The following is a 19,003-nucleotide window of genomic DNA, read 5'->3' as shown; positions in this document are numbered from 1 at the left end:
CGTAATCTTCTTCCCTGTTTCTTCACCTCGGGTTTTTCACACTTCTCTTACTCCAGCTAGTGCCACACTTTTGATCCTCCTCTGATTTTCGCCCCTTGTGTTCTCCTCGTTTTTGTATTTTGCTTTTTTTTCTTGCTCCTCGTATTCTTCTCTGCTGTTTCTTCGCCTCGGGTTTTTCACACTTCTCTTGCTCCTCGTAGTGGCATACTGTTGATCCTCCTCTGATTTTCGCCCCTTGTGTTCTCCTCGTTTTTGTATTTTGCTTTTTTTTCCTGCTCCTCGTATTTTCTTCCCTGTTTCTTCACATCAGCTTTTTCACACTTCTCTTACTCCTCGTAGTGGCATACTGTTGATCCTCCTCTGATTTTCGCCCCTTGTGTTCTACTCATTTTTGTATTTTGCTTTTTTTTTCTTGCTCCTCGTATTTTTCTCCCCTGTTTCTTCGCCTCGGGTTTTTCACACTTCTCTTACTCCAGCTAGTGCCACACTTTTGATCCTCCTCTGATTTTCGCCCCTTGTGTTCTCCTCGTTTTTGTATTTTGCTTTTTTTTCTTGCTCCTCGTATTCTTCTCCCCTGTTTCTTCGCCTCGGGTTTTTCACACTTCTCTTGCTCCTCGTAGTGGCATACTTTTGATCCTCCTCTGATTTTCGCCCCTTGTGTTCTCCTCGTTTTTGTATTTTGCTTTTTTTTCCTTGCTCCTCGTATTCTTCTCCCCTGTTTCTTCGCCTCGGGTTTTTCACACTTCTGTTACTCCACCTAGTGCCACACTTTTGATCCTCCTCTGATTTTCGCCCCTTGTGTTCTCCTCGTTTTTGTATTTTGCTTTTTTTTCTTGCTCCTCGTATTCTTCTCCCCTGTTTCTTTGCCTCGGGTTTTTCACACTTCTCTTGCTCCTCGTAGTGGCATACTGTTGATCCTCCTCTGATTTTCGCCCCTTGTGTTCTCCTCGTTTTTGTATTTTGCTTTTTTTTTCTTGCTCCTCGTATTCTTCTCCCCTGTTTCTTCACAGCAGCTTTTTCACACTTGTCTTACTCCTCGTAGTGGCATACTGTTGATCCTCCTCTGATTTTCGCCCCTTGTGTTCTCCTCGTGTTTGTATTTTGCTTTTTTTTCCTTGCTCCTCGTATTCTTCTCCCCTGTTTCTTCGCCTCGGGTTTTTCACACTTCTCTTACTCCACCTAGTGCCACACTTTTGATCCTCCTCTGATTTTCGCCCCTTGTGTTCTCCTCGTTTTTGTATTTTGCTTTTTTTTTCTTGCTCCTCGTAATCTTCTCCCCTGTTTCTTCACCTCGGGTTTTTCACACTTCTCTTACTCCAGCTAGTGCCACACTTTTGATCCTCCTCTGATTTTCGCCCCTTGTGTTCTCCTCGTTTTTGTATTTTGCTTTTTTTTCTTGCTCCTCGTATTCTTCTCTGCTGTTTCTTCGCCTCGGGTTTTTCACACTTCTCTTGCTCCTCGTAGTGGCATACTGTTGATCCTCCTCTGATTTTCGCCCCTTGTGTTCTCCTCGTTTTTGTATTTTGCTTTTTTTTCCTGCTCCTCGTATTTTCTCCCCTGTTTCTTCACATCAGCTTTTTCACACTTCTCTTACTCCTCGTAGTGGCATACTGTTGATCCTCCTCTGATTTTCGCCCCTTGTGTTCTCCTCGTTTTTGTATTTTGCTATTTTTTTCCTGCTCCTCGTATTTTCTTCCCTGTTTCTTCACATCAGCTTTTTCACACTTCTCTTGCTCCTCGTAGTGGCATACTGTTGATCCTCCTCTGATTTTCGCCCCTTGTGTTCTCCTCGTTTTTGTATTTTGCTTTTTTTTCCTGCTCCTCGTATTTTCTCCCCTGTTTCTTCACAGCAGCTTTTTCACACTTCTCTTACTCCTCGTAGTGGCATACTGTTGATCCTCCTCTGATTTTCGCCCCTTGTGTTCTCCTCGTTTTTGTATTTTGCTTTTTTTTCTTGCTCCTCGTATTCTTCTCCCCTTTTTCTTAACCTCAGGTTTTTCACACATTTGTTGCTCCTCGTATTTTCACACTTTTCATGCTCCTCTTATTTTTCACACTTTTCTGCTCCTCGTATTTTTCTGTTTTTTTTTTTTTTGCTCCTCGTATGTTTCTTCCCTTTTCTTGCTCCTCGTGTTTTTCACACTTTTCTTGCTCCTCGTATTTTCACACGTTTGATGCTCCTCTTATTTTTCACACTTTTCTGCTCCTCGTATTTTTTGTTTTTGTTTTTGTTTTTTGCTCCTCATATATTTCTTCCCTTTTCTTGCTCCTCGTGTTTTTCACTATTTTCTTTCTCCTCGTATTTTCACACTTTTGAGGCTCCACTTATTTTCCCCACTTTTCTACTCCTCGTATTTTTGTGTTTTTTTTTTTTTTCGCTCCTCATATTTTTCTCCCCTATTTCTCCTCCTGGGATTTTTCACACTTTTCTTGCTCCTCGTATTTTTACACTTTTATGCTTCTCTGATCCCGTTGGAATCACTTGGGCATCACGTGGGTGTAACGTGGGCATCACGTGGTCTTCACGTGGGCATCACGTGAGAATCAGTTTGGAGTCACGTGGGAATCACGTGGGCATCACGTTGGAATCACATGGGAATCACGTGGGCATCACGTGGGCAACACGTGGAAATCACGTGGGAATCACGTGGGAATCACGTGAGAATCACTTGGGAGTCACGTGGGAATCACGTGGGCATCAAGTGGGAATCACGTGGGAATCACGTGGGCAACACGTGGGAATCACCTGGCCATCATGTGGGAATCACGTGGGAATAATGTGGGCATCAGGTGGGTATCACGTGGGAATCACGTGGGAATCACGTGAGAATCACGTGGCCATCACTTGGGAATCACGTGGGAATCACGTGGGAAACACGTGGGAATCACGTGGCCATCATGTGGGAATCACGTGGGAATAATGTGGGCATCAGGTGGGTATCACGTGGGCAACACGTGGGAATCACGTGGGAATCAGGTGGCCATCACGTGGGAATCACGTGGGAATCACGGGGGAATCACGAGGGTATCACGTGGGCATCACGTGGGCATCACGTGGGCAACACATGGGAATCACGTGGGCATCACGTGGGAATCACGTGGGCAACAGTGGGAATCACATGGGAATCACGTGGGCAACACGTGGGAATCACTTGGGAATCACGTGGGCATCACGTGGGCAACACGTGGGAAACACGTATGCATCACGTGGGAATCACGTGGGAATCACGTGGAAATCACGTGGGAATCACGTGGGAATCACGTGGCCATCACGTGGGAATCACGTGGGCATCATGTGGGAATCACGTGGGAATCACGTGGGCATCACCTGTGAATCACGTGGGAATCACGTGGCAAACACGTGGTCAACACGTGGGCATCACGTGGGAATCACGTGGGCATCACGTGGGAATCACGTGGGCATCACGTGGGCATCACGTGGAAATCACGTGGCCATCACGTGGGAATCACGTGGGAATCACGTGGGCATCACGTGAGAATCACGTGGGAATCAAGTGGGAATCATGTGGGCAATATGTGGGAAACACGTGGGCATCACGTGGGCAACACGTGGGAAACACGTGGCAATCACGTGGGAATCACGTGAGAATCACGTTGGCAACATGTGGGAATCACGTGGGAATCACGTGGGAATGACGTGGGCATCACGTGGGAATTACGTGGGCATCACGTGGCCATCACGTGGGAATCACTTGGGAATCACGTGGGCATCACGTGGGCATCACATGGGAATCACGTGGCCATCACGTGGGAATCACGTGGGAATCAGGTGGGAATCACGTGGGCAACACGTGGGAATCACGTGGCCATCACATGGGCATCACGTGGCATCACGTGGGAATCACGTGGGAATCACGTAGGCATCACGTGGGCATCACGTGGGAATCACGTGGGCATCACGTGGGAATCACGTGGCCATCACGTGGGCATCACGTGGCCATCACGTGGGAATCACGTGGGCATCACGTGGCCATCACGTGGGAATCACGTGGGCATCACGTGGGCATCACGTGGGAATCACGTGGGAATCACGTGGGCAACACGTGGGAATCACGTGGGAATCACGTGGCCATCACGTGGGAATCACGTGGGCATCACGTGGGCATCACGTGGGAATCACGTGGGAATCACGTGGGCATCACGTGGGAATCACGTGGGAATCACGTGGGAATCACGTGGGAATCACGTGGGCATCAAGTGGCCATCACGTGGGCATCATGTGGGAATCACGTGGGAATCACGTGGGCATCACGTGGGAATCACGTGGCCATCACGTGAGAATCACGTGGGCATCACGTGGCCATCACGTGGGAATCACGTGGGAATCACGTGGGCAACACGTGGGAATCACGTGGGCATCACGTGGGCAACACGTGGGCATCACGTGGGCATCAGGTGGGCATCACGTGGGAATCACGTGGGAATTACGTGGGAATCATGTGGGCATCACGTGAGAATCACTTGGGAATCACGTGGGAATCTTCGCCTCGGGTTTTTCACAATGCTCTTGCTCCTCGTAGTTGCATACTGTTGATTCTCCTCTGATTTCCAACCCTTGTCTGCTCCTCGTTCTTGTCTTTTGCTTTTACTTTCTTGCTCCTCGTATTCTTCTCCCCTGTTTCTTCAACTCGGGTTTTTCACACTGCTCTTGCTCCTCGTATTGGCATACATTTGATTCTCCTCTGATTTTCCCCACTTGTCTGCTCCTCGTTTTTGTATTTTGCTTTTTTTTTCTTGCTCCCCGTATTCTTCTCCTCTGTTTCTTCGCCTCGGGTTTTTCACACTGCTCTTGCTCCTTGTAGTGCCACACTGTTGATCCTCCTCTGATTTTCGCCCCTTGTGTTCTCTTCGTTTTTGTATTTTGCTTTTTTTTTCTTGCTCCTCGTATTCTTCTCTCCTGTTTCTTCACCTCGGGTTTTTCACTCTTCTCTTGCTCCTCATAGTGGCATACGGTTGATCCTCCTCTGATTTTCGCCCCTTGTGTTCTCCTCGATATTGTATTTTGCTTTTATTTTCTTTCTCATCGTATTCTTCTCCCCTGTTTCTTCGACTCGGGTTTTTCACACTTCTCTTGCTCCTCGTAGTGCCACACGTTGATCCTCCTCTGATCTTCGCCCCTTGTGTTCTCCTCGTTTTTGTATTTTGCTTTTTTTTTCTTGCTCCTCGTATTCTTCTCCCCTGTTTTTTCGCCTTGGGTTTTTCACACTTCTCTTGCTCCTCGTAGTGGCATATTGTTGATCCTCCTCTGATTTTCGCCCCTTGTGTTCTCCTCGTTTTTGTATTTTGCTTTTTTTTCTTGCTCCTTGTATTCTTCTCCCCTGTTTCTTCACATCAGGATTTCACACTGCTCTTGCTCCTTGTAGGGCCACACTTTTGATCCTCCTCTGATTTTCGCCCCTTGTGTTCTCCTCGTTTTTGTATTTTGCTTTTTTTTTCTTGCTCCTCGTATTCTTCTCCCCTGTTTCTTCACATCAGGATTTTCACACTGCTCTTGCTCCTTGTTGTGCCACACTATTGATCCTCCTCTGATTTTCGCCCCTGGTGTTCTCCTCGTTTTTGTATTTTGCTTTTTTTTTCTTGCTCCTCCTATTCTTCTCCCCTGTTTCTTCACCTCGGGTTTTTCACACTTCTCTTACTCCACGTAGTGCCACACGTTTGATCCTCCTCTGATTTTCGCCCCTTGTGTTCTCCTCATTTTTGTATTTTGCTTTTTTTTTCTTGCTCCTCGTATTCTTCTCCCCTGTTTCTTCCCCTCGGGTTTTTCACACTTCTCTGACTCCACGTAGTGCCACACTTTTGATCCTCCTCTGATTTTCGCCCCTTGTGTTTTCTTCGTTTTTGTATTTTGCTTTTGTTTCTTTGCTCCTCGTATTCTTCTCCCCTGTTTCTTCGCCTCGGGTTTTTCACACTTCTTTTGCTCCTCGTAGTGGCCTACTGTTGATCCTCCTCTGATTTTCGCCCCTTGTGTTCTCCTCGTTTTTGTATTTTGCTTTTTTTTTCTTGCTCCTCGTATTCTTCTCCCCTGTTTCTTCACATCAGCTTTTTCAGACTTCTCTTACTCCACGTAGTGCCACACGTTTGATCCTCCTCTGATTTTCGCCCCTTGTGTTCTCCTCATTTTTGTATTTTGCTTTTTTTTTCTTGCTCCTCGTATTCTTCTCCCCTGTTTCTTCGCCTAGGGTTTTTCACACTTCTCTTACTCCACCTAGTGCCACACTTTTGATCCTCCTCTGATTTTCGCCCCTTGTGTTCTCCTCGTTTTTGTATTTTGCTTTTTTTTCTTGCTCCTCGTATTCTTCTCCCCTGTTTCTTTGCCTCGGGTTTTTCACACTTCTCTTGCTCCTCGTAGTGGCATACTGTTGATCCTCCTCTGATTTTCGCCCCTTGTGTTCTCCTCGTTTTTGTATTTTGCTTTTTTTTTCTTGCTCCCCGTATTCTTCTCCCCTGTTTCTTCACATCAGCTTTTTCACACTTCTCTTACTCCTCGTAGTGGCATACTGCTGATCCTCCTCTTATTTTCGCCCCTTGTGTTCTCCTCGTTTTTGTATTTTGCTTTTTTTTTCTTGCTCCTCGTATTCTTCTCCCCTGTTTCTTCGCTTCGGGTTTTTCACACTTCTGTTACTCCACCTAGTGCCACACTTTTGATCCTCCTCTGATTTTCGCCCCTTGTGTTCTCCTCATTTTTGTATTTTGCTTTTTTTTTCTTGCTCCTCGTATTCTTCTCCCCTGTTTCTTCACCTCGGGTTTTTCACACTTCTCTTACTCCACCTAGTGCCAGACTTTTGATCCTCCTCTGATTTTCGCCCCTTGTGTTCTCCTCGTTTTTGTATTTTGCTTTTTTTTCTTGCTCCTCGTATTCTTCTCCCCTGTTTCTTCGCCTCGGGTTTTTCACACTTCTCTTACTCCACGTAGTGCCACACTTTTGATCCTCCTCTGATTTTCGCCCCTTGTGTTCTCCTCGTTTTTGTATTTTGCTTTTTTTTCCTGCTCCTCGTATTCTTCTCCCCTGTTTCTTCGCCTCGGGTTTTTCACACTTCTCTTACTCCACCTAGTGCCACACTTTTGATCCTCCTCTGATTTTCGCCCCTTGTGTTCTCCTCGTTTTTGTATTTTGCTTTTTTTTCTTGCTCCTCGTATTCTTCTCCCCTGTTTCTTCACAGCAGCTTTTTCACACTTCTCTTACTCCTCGTAGTGGCATACTGTTGATCCTCCTCTGATTTTCGCCCCTTGTGTTCTCCTCGTTTTTGTATTTTGCTTTTTTTTTCTTGCTCCTCGTATTCTTCTCCCCTGTTTCTTCACATCAGCTTTTTCACAGTTCTCTTACTCCTCGTAGTGGCATACTGTTGATCCTCCTCTGATTTTCGCCCCTTGTGTTCTCCTCGTTTTTGTATTTTGCTTTTTTTTCTTGCTCCTCGTATTCTTCGCCCCTGTTTCTTCGCCTCGGGTTTTTCACACTTCTCTTGCTCCTCGTAGTGGCATACTGTTGATCCTCCTCTGATTTTCGCCCCTTGTGTTCTCCTCGTTTTTGTATTTTGCTTTTTTTTTCTTGCTCCTCATATTCTTCTCCCCTGTTTCTTCACATCAGCTTTTTCACACTTCTCTTATCCTCGTAGTGGCATATGGTAGATCCTCCTCTGATTTTCGCCCCTTGTGTTCTCCTCGTTTTTGTATTTTGCTTTTTTTTTCTTGCTCCTCGTATTCTTCTCCCCTGTTTCTTCACCTCGGGTTTTTCACACTTCTCTTACTCCACGTAGTGCCACACTTTTGATCCTCCTCTGATTTTCGCCCCTTGTGTTCTCCTCGTTTTTGTATTTTGCTTTTTTTTTCTTGCTCCTCGTATTCTTCTCCCCTGTTTCTTCACATCAGCTTTTTCACACTTCTCTTACTCCTCGTAATGACATACTGATGATCCTCCTCTGATTTTCGCCCCTTGTGTTCTCCTCGTTTTTGTATTTTGCTTTTTTTTCTTGCTCCTCGTATTCTTCTCCCCTGTTTCTTCACATCAGCTTTTTCACACTTCTCTTACTCCTCGTAATGACATACTGATGATCCTCCTCTGATTTTCGCCCCTTGTGTTCTCCTCGTTTTTGTATTTTGCTTTTTTTTTCTTGCTCCTCGTATTCTTCTCCCCTGTTTCTTCGCGTCGGGTTTTTTGCACGTCTCTTACTCCACGTAGTGCCACACTTTTGATCCTCCTCTGATTTTCGCCCCTTGTGTTCTCCTCATTTTTGTATTTTGCTTTTTTTCTTGCTCCTCGTTTTCTTCTCCCCTGTTTCTTCGCCTCGGATTTTTCACACTTCTCTTGCTCCTCGTAGTGGCATACTGTTGATCCTCCTCTGATTTTCGCCCCTTGTGTTCTCCTCGTTTTTGTATTTTGCTTTTTTTTTCTTGCTCCTCGTATTCTTCTCCCCTGTTTCTTCATATCAGCTTTTTCACACTTCTCTTACTCCTCGTAGTGGCATACTGCTGATCCTCCTCTGATTTTCGCCCCTTGTGTTCTCCTCGTTTTTGTATTTTGCTTTTTTTCTTGCTCCTCGTATTCTTCTCCCCTGTTTCTCCGCCTCGGGTTTTTCACACTTCTCTTGCTCCTCGTAGTGGCATACTGTTGATCCTCCTCTGATTTTCGCCCCTTGTGTTCTCCTCGTTTTTGTATTTTGCTTTTTTTTTCTTGCTCCTCGTATTCTTCTCCCCTGTTTCTTCACATCAGCTTTTTCACACTTCTCTTACTCCTCGTAGTGGCATACTGCTGATCCTCCTCTGATTTTCGCCCCTTGTGTTCTCCTCGTTTTTGTATTTTGCTTTTTTTTTCTTTCTCCTCGTATTCTTCTCCCCTGTTTCTTTGCCTCGGGTTTTTCACACTTCTCTTACTCCACGTAGTGCCACACTTTTGATCCTCCTCTGATTTTCGCCCCTTGTGTTCTCCTCGTTTTTGTATTTTGCTTTTTTTTCTTGCTCCTCGTATTCTTCTCCCCTGTTTCTTCACATCAGCTTTTTCACACTTCTCGTACTCCTCGTAGTGCCACACTTTTGATCCTCCTCTGATTTTCGCCCCTTGTGTTCTCCTCGTTTTTGTATTTTGCTTTTTTTTTCTTGCTCCTCGTATTCTTCTCCCCTGTTTCTTCCCCTCGGGTTTTTCACACTTCTCTTACTCCACGTAGTGCGACACTTTTGATCCTCCTCTGATTTTCGCCCCTTGTGTTCTCCTCGTTTTTGTATTTTGCTTTTTTTCTTGCTCCTCGTATTCTTCTCCCCTGTTTCTTCGCCTCGGGTTTTTCACACTTCTCATGCTCCTCGTAGTGGCACACTGTTGATCCTCCTCTGATTTTCGCCCCTTGTGTTCTCCTCGTTTTTGTATTTTGCTTTCTTTTTCTTGCTCCTCGTATTCTTCTCCCCTGTTTCTTCGCCTTGGGTTTTTCACACTTCTCTTACTCCACGTATTGCCACACTTTTGATCCTCCTCTGACTTTCGCCACTTGTGTTCTCCTCGTTTTTGTATTTTGCTTTTTTTTCTTGCTCCTCGTATTCTTCTCCCCTGTTTCTTCTCCTCGCGTTTTTCACACTTCTCTTACTCCACCTAGTGCCACACTTTTGATCCTCCTCTGATTTTCGCCCCTTGTGTTCTCCTCGTTTTTGTATTTTACTTTTTTTCTTGCTCCTCGTATTCTTCTCCCCTGTTTCTTCGCTTCGGGTTTTTCACACTTCTCTTGCTCCTCGTAGTGGCATACTGTTGATCCTCCTCTGATTTTCGCCCCTTGTGTTCTCCTCGTTTATGTATTTTGCTTTTTTTTTCTTGCTCCTCGTATTCTTCTCCCCTTTTTCTTAACCTCAGGTTTTTCACACATTTGTTGCTCCTCGTATTTTCACACTTTTCATGCTCCTCTTATTTTTCACACTTTTCTGCTCCTCGTATTTTTCTGTTTTTTTTTTTTTTTGCTCCTCGTATGTTTCTTCCCTTTTCTTGCTCCTCGTGTTTTTCACACTTTTCTTGCTCCTCGTATTTTCACACGTTTGATGCTCCTCTTATTTTTCACACTTTTCTGCTCCTCGTATTTTTTGTTTTTGTTTTTGTTTTTTGCTCCTCATATATTTCTTCCCTTTTCTTGCTCCTCGTGTTTTTCACTATTTTCTTTCTCCTCGTATTTTCACACTTTTGAGGCTCCACTTATTTTCCCCACTTTTCTACTCCTCGTATTTTTGTGTTTTTTTTTTTTTTCGCTCCTCATATTTTTCTCCCCTATTTCTCCTCCTGGGATTTTTCACACTTTTCTTGCTCCTCGTATTTTTACACTTTTATGCTTCTCTGATCCCGTTGGAATCACTTGGGCATCACGTGGGTGTAACGTGGGCATCACGTGGTCTTCACGTGGGCATCACGTGAGAATCAGTTTGGAGTCACGTGGGAATCACGTGGGCATCACGTTGGAATCACATGGGAATCACGTGGGCATCACGTGGGCATCACGTGGGCAACACGTGGAAATCACGTGGGAATCACGTGGGAATCACGTGAGAATCACTTGGGAGTCACGTGGGAATCACGTGGGCATCAAGTGGGAATCACGTGGGAATCACGTGGGCAACACGTGGGAATCACCTGGCCATCATGTGGGAATCACGTGGGAATAATGTGGGCATCAGGTGGGTATCACGTGGGAATCACGTGGGAATCACGTGAGAATCACGTGGCCATCACTTGGGAATCACGTGGGAATCACGTGGGAAACACGTGGGAATCACGTGGCCATCATGTGGGAATCACGTGGGAATAATGTGGGCATCAGGTGGGTATCACGTGGGCAACACGTGGGAATCACGTGGGAATCAGGTGGCCATCACGTGGGAATCACGTGGGAATCACGGGGGAATCACGAGGGTATCACGTGGGCATCACGTGGGCATCACGTGGGCAACACATGGGAATCACGTGGGCATCACGTGGGAATCACGTGGGCAACAGTGGGAATCACATGGGAATCACGTGGGCAACACGTGGGAATCACTTGGGAATCACGTGGGCATCACGTGGGCAACACGTGGGAAACACGTATGCATCACGTGGGAATCACGTGGAAATCACGTGGGCATCACGTGGGAATCACGTGGGAATCACGTGGCCATCACGTGGGAATCACGTGGGCATCACGTGGGCATCACGTGGGAATCACGTGGGAATCACGTGGGCATCACCTGTGAATCACGTGGGAATCACGTGGCAAACACGTGGTCAACACGTGGGCATCACGTGGGAATCACGTGGCCATCACGTGGGAATCACGTGGGAATCACGTGGGCATCACGTGGGAATCACGTGGGCAACACGTGGGAATCACGTGGCCATCACGTGGGAATCACGTGGGCATCACGTGGGCATCACGTGGAAATCACGTGGCCATCACGTGGGAATCACGTGGGAATCACGTGGGCATCACGTGAGAATCACGTGGGAATCAAGTGGGAATCACGTGGGCAATATGTGGGAAACACGTGGGCATCACGTGGGCAACACGTGGGAAACACGTGGCCATCACGTGGGAATCACGTGAGAATCACGTGGGCAACATGTGGGAATCACGTGGGAATCACGTGGGAATGACGTGGGCATCACGTGGGAATTACGTGGGCATCACGTGGCCATCACGTGGGAATCACTTGGGAATCACGTGGGCATCACGTGGGCATCACATGGGAATCACGTGGGAATCACGTGGCCATCACGTGGGAATCACGTTGGAATCACGTGGGAATCACGTGGGCAACACGTGGGAATCACGTGGCCATCACATGGGCATCACGTGGGCATCACGTGGGAATCACGTGGGAATCACGTAGGCATCACGTGGGCATATCGTGGGAATCACGTGGAAATCACGTGGCCATCACGTAGGAATCACGTGGGCATCACGTGGGAATCACGTGGGCATCACGTGGGCATCACGTGGAAATCACGTGGCCATCACGTGGGAATCACGTGGGAATCACGTGGGCAACACGTGGGAATCACGTGGCCATCACGTAGGAATCACGTGGGCATCACGTGGGAATCACGTGGGCATCACGTGGGCATCACGTGGAAATCACGTGGCCATCACGTGGGAATCACGTGGGAATCACGTGGGCATCACGTGAGAATCACGTGGGAATCAAGTGGGAATCATGTGGGCAATATGTGGGAAACACGTGGGCATCACGTGGGCAACACGTGGGAAACACGTGGCCATCACGTGGGAATCACGTGAGAATCACGTTGGCAACATGTGGGAATCACGTGGGAATCACGTGGGAATGACGTGGCCATCACGTGGGAATTACGTGGGCATCACGTGGCCATCACGTGGGAATCACTTGGGAATCACGTGGGCATCACGTGGGCATCACATGGGAATCACGTGGGAATCACGTGGCCATCACGTGGGAATCACGTGGGAATCAGGTGGGAATCACGTGGGCAACACGTGGGAATCACGTGGCCATCACATGGGCATCACGTGGGCATCACGTGGGAATCACGTGGGAATCACGTAGGCATCACGTGGGCATCACGTGGGAATCACGTGGGCATCACGTGGGAATCACGTGGCCATCACGTGGGCATCACGTGGGCATCACGTGGCCATCACGTGGGAATCACGTGGGCATCACGTGGCCATCACGTGGGAATCACGTGGGCATCACGTGGGCATCACGTCGGAATCACGTGGGAATCACGTGGGCAACACGTGGGAATCACGTGGGAATCACGTGGCCATCACGTGGGAATCACGTGGGCATCACTTGGGCATCACGTGGGAATCACGTGGGAATCACGTGGGCATCACGTGGGAATCACGTTGGAATCACGTGGGAATCACCTGGGAATCACGTGGGCATCAAGTGGCCATCACGTGGGCATCACGTGGGAATCACGTGGGAATCACGTGGGCATCACGTGGGAATCACGTGGCCATCACGTGAGAATCACGTGGGCATCACGTGGCCATCACGTGGGAATCACGTGGGAATCACGTGGGCAACACGTGGGAATCACGTGGGCATCACGTGGGCAACACGTGGGCATCACGTGGGCATCAGGTGGGCATCACGTGGGAATCACGTGGGAATTACGTGGGAATCATGTGGGCATCACGTGAGAATCACTTGGGAATCACGTGGGAATCTTCGCCTCGGGTTTTTCACAATGCTCTTGCTCCTCGTAGTTGCATACTGTTGATTCTCCTCTGATTTCCAACCCTTGTCTGCTCCTCGTTCTTGTGTTTTGCTTTTTCTTTCTTGCTCCTCGTATTCTTCTCCCCTGTTTCTTCAACTCGGGTTTTTCACACTGCTCTTGCTCCTCGTATTGGCATACATTTGATTCTCCTCTGATTTTCCCCACTTGTCTGCTCCTCGTTTTTGTATTTTGCTTTTTTTTTCTTGCTCCCCGTATTCTTCTCCTCTGTTTCTTCGCCTCGGGTTTTTCACACTGCTCTTGCTCCTTGTAGTGCCACACTGTTGATCCTCCTCTGATTTTCGCCCCTTGTGTTCTCCTCATTTTTGTATTTTGCTTTTTTTTTCTTGCTCCTCGTATTCTTCTCCCCTGTTTCTTCGCCTAGGGTTTTTCACACTTCTCTTACTCCACCTAGTGCCACACTTTTGATCCTCCTCTGATTTTCGCCCCTTGTGTTCTCCTCGTTTTTGTATTTTGCTTTTTTTTCTTGCACCTCGTATTCTTCTCCCCTGTTTCTTTGCCTCGGGTTTTTCACACTTCTCTTGCTCCTCGTAGTGGCATACTGTTGATCCTCCTCTGATTTTCGCCCCTTGTGTTCTCCTCGTTTTTGTATTTTGCTTTTTTTTTCTTGCTCCCCGTATTCTTCTCCCCTGTTTGTTCACATCAGCTTTTTCACACTTCTCTTACTCCTCGTAGTGGCATACTGTTGATCCTCCTCTGATTTTCGCCCCTTGTGTTCTCCTCGTTTTTGTATTTTGCTTTTTTTTCCTTGCTCCTCGTATTCTTCTCCCCTGTTTCTTCACCTCGGGTTTTTCACACTTCTCTTACTCCACCTAGTGCCACACTTTTGATCCTCCTCTGATTTTCGCCCCTTGTGTTCTCCTCGTTTGTGTATTTTGCTTTTTTTTTCTTGCTCCTCGTATTCTTCTCCCGTGTTTCTTCGCCTCGCGTTTTTCACACTTCTCTTACTCCACCTAGTGCCACAGTTTTGATCCTCCTCTGATTTTCGCCCCTTGTGTTCTCCTCGTTTTTGTATTTTGCTTTTTTTTCCTGCTCCTCGTATTTTCTCCCCTGTTTCTTCACATCAGCTTTTTCACACTTCTCTTACTCCTCGTAGTGGCATACTGTTGATCCTCCTCTGATTTTCGCCCCTTGTGTTCTACTCATTTTTGTATTTTGCTTTTTTTTTCTTGATCCTCGTATTCTTCTCCCCTGTTTCTTCGCCTCGGGTTTTTCACACTTCTCTTACTCCACCTAGTGCCACACTTTTGATCCTCCTCTGATTTTCGCCCCTTGTGTTCTCCTCGTTTTTGTATTTTGCTTTTTTTTCTTGCTCCTCGTATTCTTCTCCCCTGTTTCTTCGCCTCGGGTTTTTCACACTTCTCTTGCTCCTCGTAGTGGCATACTGTTGATCCTCCTCTGATTTTCGCCCCTTGTGTTCTCCTCGTTTTTGTATTTTGCTTTTTTTTTCTTGCTCCCCGTATTCTTCTCCCCTGTTTCTTCACATCAGCGTTTTCACACTTCTCTTACTCCTCGTAGTGGCATACTGCTGATCCTCCTCTGATTTTCGCCCCTTGTGTTCTCCTCGTTTTTGTATTTTGCTTTTTTTTTCTTGCTCCTCGTATTCTTCTCCCCTGTTTCTTCGCTTCGGGTTTTTCACACTTCTGTTACTCCACCTAGTGCCACACTTTTGATCCTCCTCTGATTTTCGCCCCTTGTGTTCTCCTCATTTTTGTATTTTGCTTTTTTTTTCTTGCTCCTCGTATTCTTCTCCCCTGTTTCTTCACCTCGGGTTTTTCACACTTCTCTTACTCCACCTAGTGCCAGACTTTTGATCCTCCTCTGATTTTCGCCCCTTGTGTTCTCCTCGTTTTTGTATTTTGCTTTTTTTTCTTGCTCCTCGTATTCTTCTCCCCTCTTTCTTCGCCTCGGGTTTTTCACACTTCTCTTACTCCACGTAGTGCCACACTTTTGATCCTCCTCTGATTTTCGCCCCTTGTGTTCTCCTCGTTTTTGTATTTTGCTTTTTTTTCTTGCTCCTCGTATTCTTCTCCCCTGTTTCTTCACATCAGCTTTTTCCCACTTCTCTTACTCCTCGTAGTGGCATACTGTTGATCCTCCTCTGATTTTCGCCCCTTGTGTTCTCCTCGTTTTTGTATTTTGCTTTTTTTTCTTGCTCCTCGTATTCTTCGCCCCTGTTTCTTCGCCTCGGGTTTTTCACACTTCTCTTGCTCCTCGTAGTGGCATACTGTTGATCCTCCTCTGATTTTCGCCCCTTGTGTTCTCCTCGTTTTTGTATTTTGCTTTTTTTTTCTTGCTCCTCATATTCTTCTCCCCTGTTTCTTCACATCAGCTTTTTCACACTTCTCTTACTCCTCGTAGTGGCATATGGTAGATCCTCCTCTGATTTTCGCCCCTTGTGTTCTCCTCGTTTTTGTATTTTGCTTTTTTTTTTCTTGCTCCTCGTATTCTTCTCCCCTGTTTCTTCACCTCGGGTTTTTCACTCTTCTCTTACTCCACGTAGTGCCACACTTTTGATCCTCCTCTGATTTTCGCCCCTTGTGTTCTCCTCGTTTTTGTATTTTGCTTTTTTTTTCTTGCTCCTCGTATTCTTCTCCCCTGTTTCTTCACATCAGCTTTTTCACACTTCTCTTACTCCTCGTAATGACATACTGATGATCCTCCTCTGATTTTCGCCCCTTGTGTTCTCCTCGTTTTTGTATTTTGCTTTTTTTTCTTGCTCCTCGTATTCTTCTCCCCTGTTTCTTCACATCAGCTTTTTCACACTTCTCTTACTCCTCGTAATGACATACTGATGATCCTCCTCTGATTTTCGCCCCTTGTGTTCTCCTCGTTTTTGTATTTTGCTTTTTTTTTCTTGCTCCTTGTATTCTTCTCCCCTGTTTCTTCGCGTCGGGTTTTTCGCACGTCTCTTACTCCACGTAGTGCCACACTTTTGATCCTCCTCTGATTTTCGCCCCTTGTGTTCTCCTCATTTTTGTATTTTGCTTTTTTTCTTGCTCCTCGTTTTCTTCTCCCCTGTTTCTTCGCCTCGGATTTTTCACACTTCTCTTGCTCCTCGTAGTGGCATACTGTTGATCCTCCTCTGTTTTTCGCCCCTTGTGTTCTCCTCGTTTTTGTATTTTGCTTTTTTTTTCTTGCTCCTCGTATTCTTCTCCCCTGTTTCTTCATATCAGCTTTTTCACACTTCTCTTACTCCTCGTAGTGGCATACTGCTGATCCTCCTCTGATTTTCGCCCCTTGTGTTCTCCTCGTTTTTGTATTTTGCTTTTTTTCTTGCTCCTCGTATTCTTCTCCCCTGTTTCTCCGCCTCGGGTTTTTCACACTTCTCTTGCTCCTCGTAGTGGCATACTGTTGATCCTCCTCTGATTTTCGCCCCTTGTGTTCTCCTCGTTTTTGTATTTTGCTTTTTTTTTCTTGCTCCTCGTATTCTTCTCCCCTGTTTCTTCACATCAGCTTTTTCACACTTCTCTTACTCCTCGTAGAGGCATACTGCTGATCCTCCTCTGATTTTCGCCCCTTGTGTTCTCCTCGTTTTTGTATTTTGCTTTTTTTTTCTTTCTCCTCGTATTCTTCTCCCCTGTTTCTTTGCCTCGGGTTTTTCACACTTCTCTTACTCCACGTAGTGCCACACTTTTGATCCTCCTCTGATTTTCGCCCCTTGTGTTCTCCTCGTTTTTGTATTTTGCTTTTTTTTCTTGCTCCTCGTATTCTTCTCCCCTGTTTCTTCACATCAGCTTTTTCACACTTCTCGTACTCCTCGTAGTGCCACACTTTTGATCCTCCTCTGATTTTCGCCCCTTGTGTTCTCCTCGTTTTTGTATTTTGCTTTTTTTTTCTTGCTCCTCGTATTCTTCTCCCCTGTTTCTTCCCCTCGGGTTTTTCACACTTCTCTTACTCCACGTAGTGCGACACTTTTGATCCTCCTCTGATTTTCGCCCCTTGTGTTCTCCTCGTTTTTGTATTTTGCTTTTTTTCTTGCTCCTCGTATTCTTCTCCCCTGTTTCTTCGCCTCGGGTTTTTCACACTTCTCATGCTCCTCGTAGTGGCACACTGTTGATCCTCCTCTGATTTTCGCCCCTTGTGTTCTCCTCGTTTTTGTATTTTGCTTTCTTTTTCTTGCTCCTCGTATTCTTCTCCCCTGTTTCTTCGCCTTGGGTTTTTCACACTTCTCTTACTCCACGTATTGCCACACTTTTGATCCTCCTCTGACTTTCGCCACTTGTGTTCTCCTCGTTTTTGTATTTTGCTTTTTTTTCTTGCTCCTCGTATTCTTCTCCCCTGTTTCTTCTCCTCGCGTTTTTCACACTTCTCTTACTCCACCTAGTGCCACACTTTTGATCCTCCTCTGATTTTCGCCCCTTGTGTTCTCCTCGTTTTTGTATTTTACTTTTTTTCTTGCTCCTCGTATTCTTCTCCCCTGTTTCTTCGCTTCGGGTTTTTCACACTTCTCTTGCTCCTCGTAGTGGCATACTCTTGATCCTCCTCTGATTTTCGCCCCTTGTGTTCTCCTCGTTTATGTATTTTGCTTTTTTTTTCTTGCTCCTCGTATTCTTCTCCCCTTTTTCTTAACCTCAGGTTTTTCACACATTTGTTGCTCCTCGTATTTTCACACTTTTCATGCTCCTCTTATTTTTCACACTTTTCTGCTCCTCGTATTTTTCTGTTTTTTTTTTTTTTTGCTCCTCGTATGTTTCTTCCCTTTTCTTGCTCCTCGTGTTTTTCACACTTTTCTTGCTCCTCGTATTTTCACACGTTTGATGCTCCTCTTATTTTTCACACTTTTCTGCTCCTCGTATTTTTTGTTTTTGTTTTTGTTTTTTGCTCCTCATATATTTCTTCCCTTTTCTTGCTCCTCGTGTTTTTCACTATTTTCTTTCTCCTCGTATTTTCACACTTTTGAGGCTCCACTTATTTTCCCCACTTTTCTACTCCTCGTATTTTTGTGTTTTTTTTTTTTTTTCGCTCCTCATATTTTTCTCCCCTATTTCTCCTCCTGGGATTTTTCACACTTTTCTTGCTCCTCGTATTTTTACACTTTTATGCTTCTCTGATCCCGTTGGAATCACTTGGGCATCACGTGGGTGTAACGTGGGCATCACGTGGTCTTCACGTGGGCATCACGTGAGAATCAGTTTGGAGTCACGTGGGAATCACGTGGGCATCACGTTGGAATCACATGGGAATCACGTGGGCATCACGTGGGCATCACGTGGGCAACACGTGGAAATCACGTGGGAATCACGTGGGAATCACGTGAGAATCACTTGGGAGTCACGTGGGAATCACGTGGGCATCAAGTGGGAATCACGTGGGAATCACGTGGGCAACACGTGGGAATCACCTGGCCATCATGTGGGAATCACGTGGGAATAATGTGGGCATCAGGTGGGTATCACGTGGGAATCACGTGGGAATCACGTGAGAATCACGTGGCCATCACTTGGGAATCACGTGGGAATCACGTGGGAAACACGTGGGAATCACGTGGCCATCATGTGGGAATCACGTGGGAATAATGTGGGCATCAGGTGGGTATCACGTGGGCAACACGTGGGAATCACGTGGGAATCAGGTGGCCATCACGTGGGAATCACGTGGGAATCACGGGGGAATCACGAGGGTATCACGTGGGCATCACGTGGGCATCACGTGGGCAACACATGGGAATCACGTGGGCATCACGTGGGAATCACGTGGGCAACAGTGGGAATCACATGGGAATCACGTGGGCAACACGTGGGAATCACTTGGGAATCA

Source organism: Cervus elaphus, chromosome 22 (assembly GCF_910594005.1).
Source record: "Cervus elaphus chromosome 22, mCerEla1.1, whole genome shotgun sequence".
In the NCBI taxonomy this organism is placed as follows: Eukaryota; Metazoa; Chordata; class Mammalia; order Artiodactyla; family Cervidae; genus Cervus; species Cervus elaphus.
This window is presented reverse-complemented; position numbering follows the sequence as displayed.